Source organism: Pseudophryne corroboree, chromosome 1 (assembly GCF_028390025.1).
Source record: "Pseudophryne corroboree isolate aPseCor3 chromosome 1, aPseCor3.hap2, whole genome shotgun sequence".
Taxonomy (NCBI): Eukaryota; Metazoa; Chordata; class Amphibia; order Anura; family Myobatrachidae; genus Pseudophryne; species Pseudophryne corroboree.
This window is the reverse complement of record NC_086444.1, coordinates 815,906,429-815,915,814: the sequence shown is the minus strand read 5'-3', so window position 1 is coordinate 815,915,814 and position 9,386 is coordinate 815,906,429.

Here is a 9,386-nt window from a genome sequence, read left to right as displayed (position 1 = left end):
GTATTGTCCTGCATCAGACCAGTGGTAGTGTCCTGTGCATCAGTCAGTCAGTCAATCAATCAATCAGTCAGTCAGTCCAGTGACCATTCACAGTGGTGTCCTCTGCTGCCATATCCCCATTGCTGCTGTATAATATATTAATAAGTCCCTTAAAGTGTTGCTGTGTTGTCCTGCATCAGACCAGTGGTAGTGTCCTGTGCATCAGTCAGTCAGTCAGTCAGTCCAGTGACCATTCACAGTGGTGTCCTCTGCAGCCATATGCCCAGTGCTGCTGTATAATATATTAATAAGTCCCTTAAAGTGTTGCTGTGTTGTCCTGCATCAGACCAGTGGTAGTGTCCTGTGCATCAGTCAGTCAGTCAGTCAGTCAGTCCAGTGACCATTCACAGTGGTGTCCTCTGCTGCTGTATAATATATTAATAAGTCCCTTAAAGTGTTGCTGTGTTGTCCTGCATCAGACCAGTGGTAGTGTCCTGTGCATCAGTCAGTCAGTCAGTCAGTCTAGTGACCATTCACAGTGGTGTCCTCTGCTGCTGTATAATATATTAATAAGTCAGTCAGTCAGTCCAGTGACCATTCACAGTGGTGTCCTCTGCTGCCATATGCCCAGTGCTGCTGTATAATATATTAATAAGTCCCTTAAAGTGTTGCTGTGTTGTCCTGCATCAGACCAGTGGTAGTGTCCTGTGCATCAGTCAGTCAGTCCAGTGACCATTCACAGTGGTGTCCTCTGCTGCTGTATAATATATTAATAAGTCCCTTAAAGTGTTGCTGTGTTGTCCTGCATCAGACCAGTGGTAGTGTCCTGTGCATCAGTCAGTCAGTCAGTCCAGTGACCATTCACAGTGGTGTCCTCTGCTGCCATATGCCCAGTGCTGCTGTATAATATATTAATAAGTCCCTTAAAGTGTTGCTGTGTTGTCCTGCATCAGACCAGTGGTAGTGTCCTGTGCATCAGTCAGTCAGTCAGTCAGTCCAGTGACCATTCACAGTGGTGTCCTCTGCTGCTGTATAATATATTAATAAGTCCTTTAAAGTGTTGCTGTGTTGTCCTGCATCAGACCAGTGGTAGTGTCCTGTGCATCAGTCAGTCAGTCCAGTGACCATTCACAGTGTTGTCCTCTACTGCCATATGCCCAGTGCTGCTGTATAATATTAATAGGTCCCTTAAAGTGTTGCTGTGTTGTCCTGCAGCAGACCAGTGGTAGTGTCCTGTGCATCAGTCAGTCAGTCCAGTGACCATTCACAGTGTTGTCCTCTACTGCCATATGCCCAGTGCTGCTGTATAATATTAATAGGTCCCTTAAAGTGTTGCTGTGTTGTCCTGCAGCAGACCAGTGGTAGTGTCCTGTGCATCAGTCAGTCAGTCCAGTGACCATTCACAGTGGTGTCCTCTGTTGCCATATGTCCAGTGCTGCTGTATAATAATAACAAGACCCTTACAGTGTTGCTGCATCAGACCAGTGGTAGTGTACTGTGCATCAGCCATCGGTCATTCCAGTGGCCAGTCACAGTGGTGTCCTCTGCTGCCATATGTCCAGTGCTGCTGTATAATAATAACAAGTCCCTTACAGTGTTGCTGTGTTGTCCTGCATTAGACCAGCGGTAGTGTCCTGTGCATCAGTCAGTCAGTCCAGTGACCAGTCACAGTGGTGTCCTCTGCTGCCATATGTCCAGTGCTGCTGTATAATAATAAGTCCCTTAAAGTGTTGCTGTGTTGTCCTACATCAGACCAGCTGTAGTGTCCTGTGCATCAGTCAGTCAGTCCAGTGACCATTCACAGTGGTGTCCTCTGCTGCCATATGTCCAGTGCTGCTGTATAATAATAATAATAACAAGTCCCTTAAAGTGTTGATGTGTTGTCCTGCATCAGACCAGTGGTAGTGTCCTGTGCATCAGCCATCAGTCATTCCAGTGACCAGTCACAGTGGTGTCCTCTGCTGCCATATGCCCAGTGCTGCTGTATAATATATTAATAAGTCCCTTAAAGTGTTGCTGTGTTGTCCTGCATCAGACCAGTGGTAGTGTACTGTGCATCCATCAGTCAGTCAGTCAGTCAGTCAGTCCAGTGTCCATTCACAGTGGTGTCCTCTGCTGCCATATGCCCAGTGCTGCTGTATAATATATTAATAAGTCCCTTAAAGTGTTGCTGTGTTTTCCTGCATCAGACCAGTGGTAGTGTCCTGTGCATCAGTCAGTCAGTCCAGTGACCATTCACAGTGGTGTCCTCTGCTGCCATATACCCAGTGCTGCTGTATAATATAAATAAGTCCCTTAAAGTGTTGCTGTGTTGTCCTGCATCAGACCAGTGGTAGTGTCCTATGCATCAGTCAGTCAGTCCAGTGACCATTCACAGTGGTGTCCTCTGCTGCCATATGTCCAGTGCTGCTGTATAATAATAGCAAGTCCCTTACAGTGTTGCGGTGTTGTCCTGCATCAGACCAGTGGTAGTGTCCTGTGCATCAGCCATCAGTCATTCCAGTGGCCAGTCACAGTGGTGTCCTCTTCTGCCATATGTCCAGTGCTGCTGTATAATAATAACAAGTCCCTTACAGTGTTTCTGTGTTATCCTGCATCAGACCAGTGGTAATGGTCCTGTGCATTAGTCAGTCAGTCCAGTGACCATTCACAGTGGTGTCCTCTGCTGCCATATGTCCAGTGCTGCTGTATAATAATAACAAGTCCCTAACAGTGTTGCTGTGTTGTCCTGCATCAGACCAGTGGTAGTGTCCTGTGCATCAAACATCAGTCATTCCAGTGACCAGTCACAGTGGTATCCTCTGTTGCCATATGTCCAGTGCTGCTGTATAATAATAACGGGTGGTCTTCAGTATGCCGGCTGTCGGGATCCCGGCGCACAGTATACCGGCGCCGGGATCCCGACAGCCTGCATACCAACACTTATTCTCCCTCGTGGGGGTCCACGACCCCCTGGAGGGAGAATAAAATAGCGTGGCGAGCGCAGCAAGCCCGCAAGGGGTCATTTGCGCTCGCCACACTGTCGGTATGCCGGCGGTCGGGCTCCCGGCGCCGGTATGCTGGTCGCCGGGAGCCCGACCGCCGGCATACCATACTACACCCATAATAACAAGTTCCTTACAGTGTTGCTGTGTTGTCCTGCATCAGACCAGTGGTAGTGTCCTCTGCATCAGCCATCAGTCATTCCAGTGACCAGTCACAGTGGTATCCTCTGCTGCCATATGTCCAGTGCTGCTGTATAATAATAACAAGTCCCTTAAAGGGTTGCTGTGTTGTCCTGCATCAGACCAGTGGCAGTGTCCTGTGCATCAGTCAGTCAGTCAGTCAGTCCAGTGACCATTGACAGTGGTGCCCTCTGCTGCCATATGTCCAGTGCTCCTGTGCCGCATATTGTGTTATATAACTCCAGAAAAATAATGGAGAACAAAAAACGATTTTTATGGTAAAAACTTACCTTTTTAAAACTCTTTCTGCAAGGTACACTGGGCTCCACAAGGATAGACATTGGGGTGTAGAGTAGGATCTTGATCCGAAGCACCAACAGGCTCAAAAGCTTTGACCTTCTTCCCAAGATGCATAGCGCCACCTCCTATATCACCCCGCCTCCGTGCACAGGAGCTCAGTTTTGTTAACCAGCCCAATGCAGAAGCAAGTAAAAGAGACGACAACTGCCAGTTGCCACAAACACCACACTCTCCCGACAGGAGAAGCGTCCGTGGCTAATGCCGTACCAACCCAAAGAAGCTAAGTGCGTCAGGGTGGGCGCCTTGTGGAGCCCAGTGTACCTCGCAGAAAGAGTTTTAACAAAGGTAAGTTCTTACCATAAAACTTGTTTTCTGCTGCTGGGTATACTGGGCTCCACAAGGATAGACATTGGGGATGTCCTAAAGCAGCTCCTTATGGGAGGGGATGCACAGCAGCGGGCACAAGAACCCGGCGTCCAAAGGAAGCATCCTGGGAAGCGGCGGTATCGAAGGCATAGAACCTAATGAACGTGTTCACTGAGGACCTCGTAGCCGCCATGCACAATTGTTCAAGGGTCGCACCATGGCGGGCCGCCCAAGAAGGTCCAACAGACCGAGTAGAATGGGCCGTAATGTGAGCAGGAGCTGACAGCCAGCCCTCACATAAGCATGTGCAATCACCATTCTAATCCATCTTGCCAAAGTCTGCTTGTGAGCAGGCCAGCCCTGTTTGTGAAATCCAAACAGAATAAAGAGAGAATCAGATTTCCTCTTCACATAGATACGGAGAGCCCGTACCACATCCAAAGACCGCTCTTTGGAAGACAAATCAGGAGAGACAAAGGCCGGAACCACAATCTCCTGATTAAGGTGGAACGAAGAAACCACCTTAGGTAAATATACGGGACGAGTCCTAAGAACCGCCCGGTCACGGTGAAAAATCGGATATGGGGTACTACAAGACAAGGCACCCAGATCCGACACTCTCCTAGCAGAGGCAATAGCCAGCAAGAACACCACCTTAAAGGAAAGCCACTTAAGTTCAGCTGAACCAAGGGGTTCAAATGGAGGCTCTTGCAACGCCTCCAAAACCACCGACAAGTCCCAAGGAGCCACAGGTGGGACATAGGGAGGTTGGATACGCAACACACCCTGAGTGAAAGAATGAACATCAGGTAAAGTCGCAATTTTTCTCTGAAACCACACCAACAAGGCAGAAATATGAACCTTGAGGGAGGCCAGACGCAGGCCTAACTCTAGACCTTGCTGCAGAAAAGCCAAAAGCTTGGCTGGACTAAACTTGGAAGCGTCATAATTGTTAGATGCGCACCAAACAAAGTAGAAATGCCAGACCCTATGGTAAATCCGAGCAGAAGCCGGTTTCCGGGCCCGCAACATAGTTTTAATGACCTCTTCAGAAAAACCCTTAGCCCTCAAGACGGAAGCTTCAAGAGCCACGCCGTCAAAGACAGCCGGGCTAGGTCCTGGTAGACACAGGGGCCCTGTACAAGGAGGTCTGGGCGTTGTGGAAGTAGAATTGGATGCTCTGACGATAGGCCCTGCAGGTCTGAGAACCAGCGCCGTCTGGGCCACGCCGGAGCTATGAGAAGCAGATTTCCTTTTTCTTGCTTGAACTTCCGAATTACCCTGGGCAGGAGTGACACCGGAGGGAACACGTACGGCAGCCGAAACCTCCAAGGCACCGCTAGCGCATCCACGAATGCTGCTTGAGGATCCCTTGTCCTTGCTCCGAAGACCGGAACCTTATGATTGTGTCGAGACGCCAACAGATCCACATCTGGAAGACCCCACTTTTCCACGAGGAGTTGAAACACTTTTGGATGGAGCCCCCACTCGCCGGCATGCACGTCCTGACGACTGAGAAAGTCCGCTTCCCAATTCAGGACTCCCGGAATGAATATTGCCGGTAGATGGCGTTCCGCCCAATGTAGAATCCGTGAGACTTCCTTCATTGCCAAACGGCTTCGAGTGCCGCCTTGATGATTTATGTAAGCCACTGTGGTGGCGTTGTCCGACTGTACTTGAACAGGATGGTTCTGAATTAAATGCTGGGCCAGGTTCAATGCATTGAAGACTGCCCACAATTCCAGAATGTTGATCGAGAGGAGAGATTCCTCCTTGGTCCACCGGCCCTGAAGGGAGTGCTGCTCCAGCACTGCGCCCCAACCTCTTAGACTGGCATCTGTCGTCAACAGGACCCAGTTGGATATCCAGAAGGGACGACCCCTGCACAATTGTTGGTCCTGGAGCCACCAGAGCAGCGACAGACGAACCTCCGGAGTCAATGAGATCATGTGAGACCTGATCCGGTGAGGCAGGCCGTTCCCCTTGGCTAGAATTAGCCTCTGGAGAGGGCGAGAATGAATTGAGCATACTCCACCAGGTCGAATGCTGATACCATGAGGCCCAGCACCTGCATTGACGAGTGTACCGACACTTGCGGACGAGAAAGGTAGCAACGAATCCTGTCCTGAAGCTTCAGGACTTTCTCCTGAGATAAGAACAACCTCTGGTTGTGAGTGTCCAACAGCGCTCCCTGGTGCACCATGCTCTGAGCAGGGACCTGGGAGGATTTCTTCCAGTTGATGAGCCACCCATGGGCTTGTAGAAACCGGACCGTCATATCCAGATGACGTAGGAGAAGATCTGGGGAATTTTCCAGGATTAACAAGTCGTCCAGATACGGCAGTATCCTGACCCCTTGACGGCGGAGTACCACCGTCAACACCACCATAACTTTGGTGAAGACTCGCGGAGCCGTTGTTAAACCAAAAGGCAATGACCGAAACTGGTAATGGATGTTGCCAATAGCAAACCTCAGGTATTGTTGATGTGACACTACTATAGGAATATGCAGGTAAGCATCTTGTATGTCCAGGGAGACCATGTAGTCCCCAGGTTCCAAGGCCAGAACTATAAAGTGAAGGGTTTCCATACGGAACTTGGAAATCTTCACAAACCTGTTCAATGCCTTGAGGTTGAGAATGGGCCGGGAGGACCCATTCGGTTTCGGGACTAGAAACAGCGGAGAATAGTACCCCCGGCCCCTTTGAGCAAGGGGCACCTGTACTACGACTCCTGTATCCAGGAGGGTCTGTACCACCGAGTGTAGAGTTTTTGCCTTTGTCTGGTCCAAAGGGACATCTGGCAAAATCGATGAGGAGGTCGGTTTTTGAAGGCTATGGCGTAACCTCGAGTGACGAGTTCCCGTACCCAGGCATCTGAAGTGGTCTTCAACCATTCCTGGGTATACCCTAGAAGCCGGCCCCCCACCCTGGGATCCCCCAGGGGGAGGCCCGCCCCGTCATGCGGCAGGCTTATCGGTCTTGGCAGCTGGCTGACGGGCAGCCCAGGCTCTTTTGGGCTTCGGCTTACCAGGTTTGGAAGTGCGGGCCTGCTTATGGTACGCCTGACCTTTTGCTTTACCTGGAGGACGAAAGAGGCGAAAGGACGTACCTTTAGCCTTCGACACAGAAGGAGCGGTATTAGGCAGACAGGCAGTTTTGGCAGTAGCCAAGTCAGCCACTATCATATTTAAGTCCTCCCCAAACAGAATATCTCCCTTGAAAGGGAGTACCTCCAGGGTTTTTCTAGAGTCCAGATCCACAGACCAGGATCTCAGCCACAATATCCTGCGAGCCAGGACTGACGTAGTATAGGCCTTGGCTGCTAGGATACCGGCATCAGAAGCCGCCTTTTTAATATATCGAGGAGCTGTGACAATATATGACAAGCATTGTCTAGCATGGTCAGAGGAGATTTCAGCTTCTAACTCCAAGGCCCATGCTTCAATAGCCTCTGCAGCCCATGTAGCTGCAATAGTGGGCCTTTGTGCAGCACCCGTGAGGGTGTAAATCGCTTTCAGACAACCCTCCACATGTTTATCCGTAGGCTCTTTTAGAGACGTGACGGTAGTGACAGGTAGAGCTGAGGAAACCACCATCCTAGCCACATGTGAGTCCACTGGAGGAGGCGTTTCCCAATTCTTAGACAGCTCTGGCGTGAGGGGATAGCGAGCCAGCATCTTCTTTTGAGGCACAAACTTCGTACACGGGTTTTCCCAGGGTTCCTGATGTATATCCACTAGGTGATCAGAGTGAGGTAAAACTTGTTTAACCACCTTCTGACGCTTGAACCTACCTGTTTTCCTAGGAGGGACGGATGGCTCGGGATCATCCGTAATCTGCAGAATTAATTTAATAGCCTCCAAAAGATCAGGAACATCCACATGTGAACTACCCTCCCCATCAGCCGTATTGGAGTCAGAACCTGTGGGGTCAGTGTAAGTGCCGTCTTCATCAGACGAGGTGTCAGTGACAGCAGTGGATTGTGAGGAAACGAGCTCTCGCTTAGAGGACCTCTTGGACTTAGGCGAGCGTTGGTCAGACTTTTTAGTAGTCAAGGACTGGTTCAACTTCTTTAATTGAGCAGATAAATCGTCCGCCCACGGTGGGTTAGCTGCAGGGACCACATACGGTTGTACCGGCATTGGGGGTCCCATAGGGGGTGTTAGTTTATGAACTAGCGTATGCAGAAGCGTGGAAAAAGCAGCCCACGGTGGGTCAGTATGTGCCTCCGTTGCCACAGTCCCACTGGGGGGTAAGGAGCCCCCAGAACCCACAGCTGCTATATTCTCCTCATATGTGCCTGTGGCTTCAGCAACACCAGCAGTGTGTTCCGCCCCAGAACCGTTAACCTCAGAAGCAGACATGATATAACTTGCAGTATGAGGTAACACAGTACAATTATCAGCAGCACTATATCCCTAAACCCAAACCCTTGCGCAGTGTAGTCAGCACTAGCAGAGATAAAGGAGAGATATGGTGTCTAAATCACAGAGAAAAATACGTAATACAGTATATCTTTGTGAAAATCCTATATTAGATAACACCTAACGCACCAAGCCCCCTCAGGTTATGGAATATAGGGATAGTAAGTTGAGTGAAAGACACGAAATGGACACCACTCAGCTATCAAACGCACACACAAATAGTCACAGTTTGTACAACGCAGAGGTTACTACTGACAATAATACTGCACTGGACTAGCTTACACAGCTATATAACAATAAATATAACAGTACACAGTAAGAACTGGATGTATATCACAGGGTAATTGTACTATAAAACCCTGACTAAACGCACTCTTTCTTAACTATCACTGTCTAAAAAGGCAGGTAGAATACTTAAGTGTCATGTAAAGGCACAGAGCTGACAACCAGGTGGCTTTACATAGGAGGATTTGCCCAAGCAGTCCCAGGAACAGTGAACTGAGGAATAATGGCGCCACAGACACTGACAGGGAGTGAGGAAAAGACAGAAATGCAGCTCCAGGGCGGGAACACTTGCTGGAAATGGCGCCCTAGGGCTGGGGTAGGGGCTTCAGGTCTAAGCCTTATCCCCTCTGCTGGCAAAACCACCAGGTACTGTGGGCGATATAAAAACCGGTTTAGAGAGAAAACCTGACCTGCGCCCATGCCCTGGTGATCTAGTAGGATCGCCTGTACTGCCACAGTGTCCACCGCCAGCGCGCGCGGCCCGCCTCCCACTGACCGCGCCGGATCGCGATAAAGACCGGGTCAGGACCCACTTACCACCTCCCGAAGCGCGGCCACGCGATCCTGGAGAGCCCCAGCCGTGTGTATCTAACGTGAAGAAAACCGGAGCCTACGCTGTAGGTACCCGGCAACCAGGGCTCGGGAGTGTACAGCGCCGCTGGGGGAGAGATGGAGCTGCAGCAGGCAATGTCTACTGACATCCAGCACAATCTGTGCCTCTGCTGAAGCCCTTGTAGTCTTCTTTTTTCCTCAGAAAAAGCTTTTATAGAGCTGCTGTGAGCAGCTCTTCCTTTTACATGCTTGCACTGCAAGCACCAACTACAAACTGAGCTCCTGTGCACGGAGGCGGGGTGATATAGGAGGCG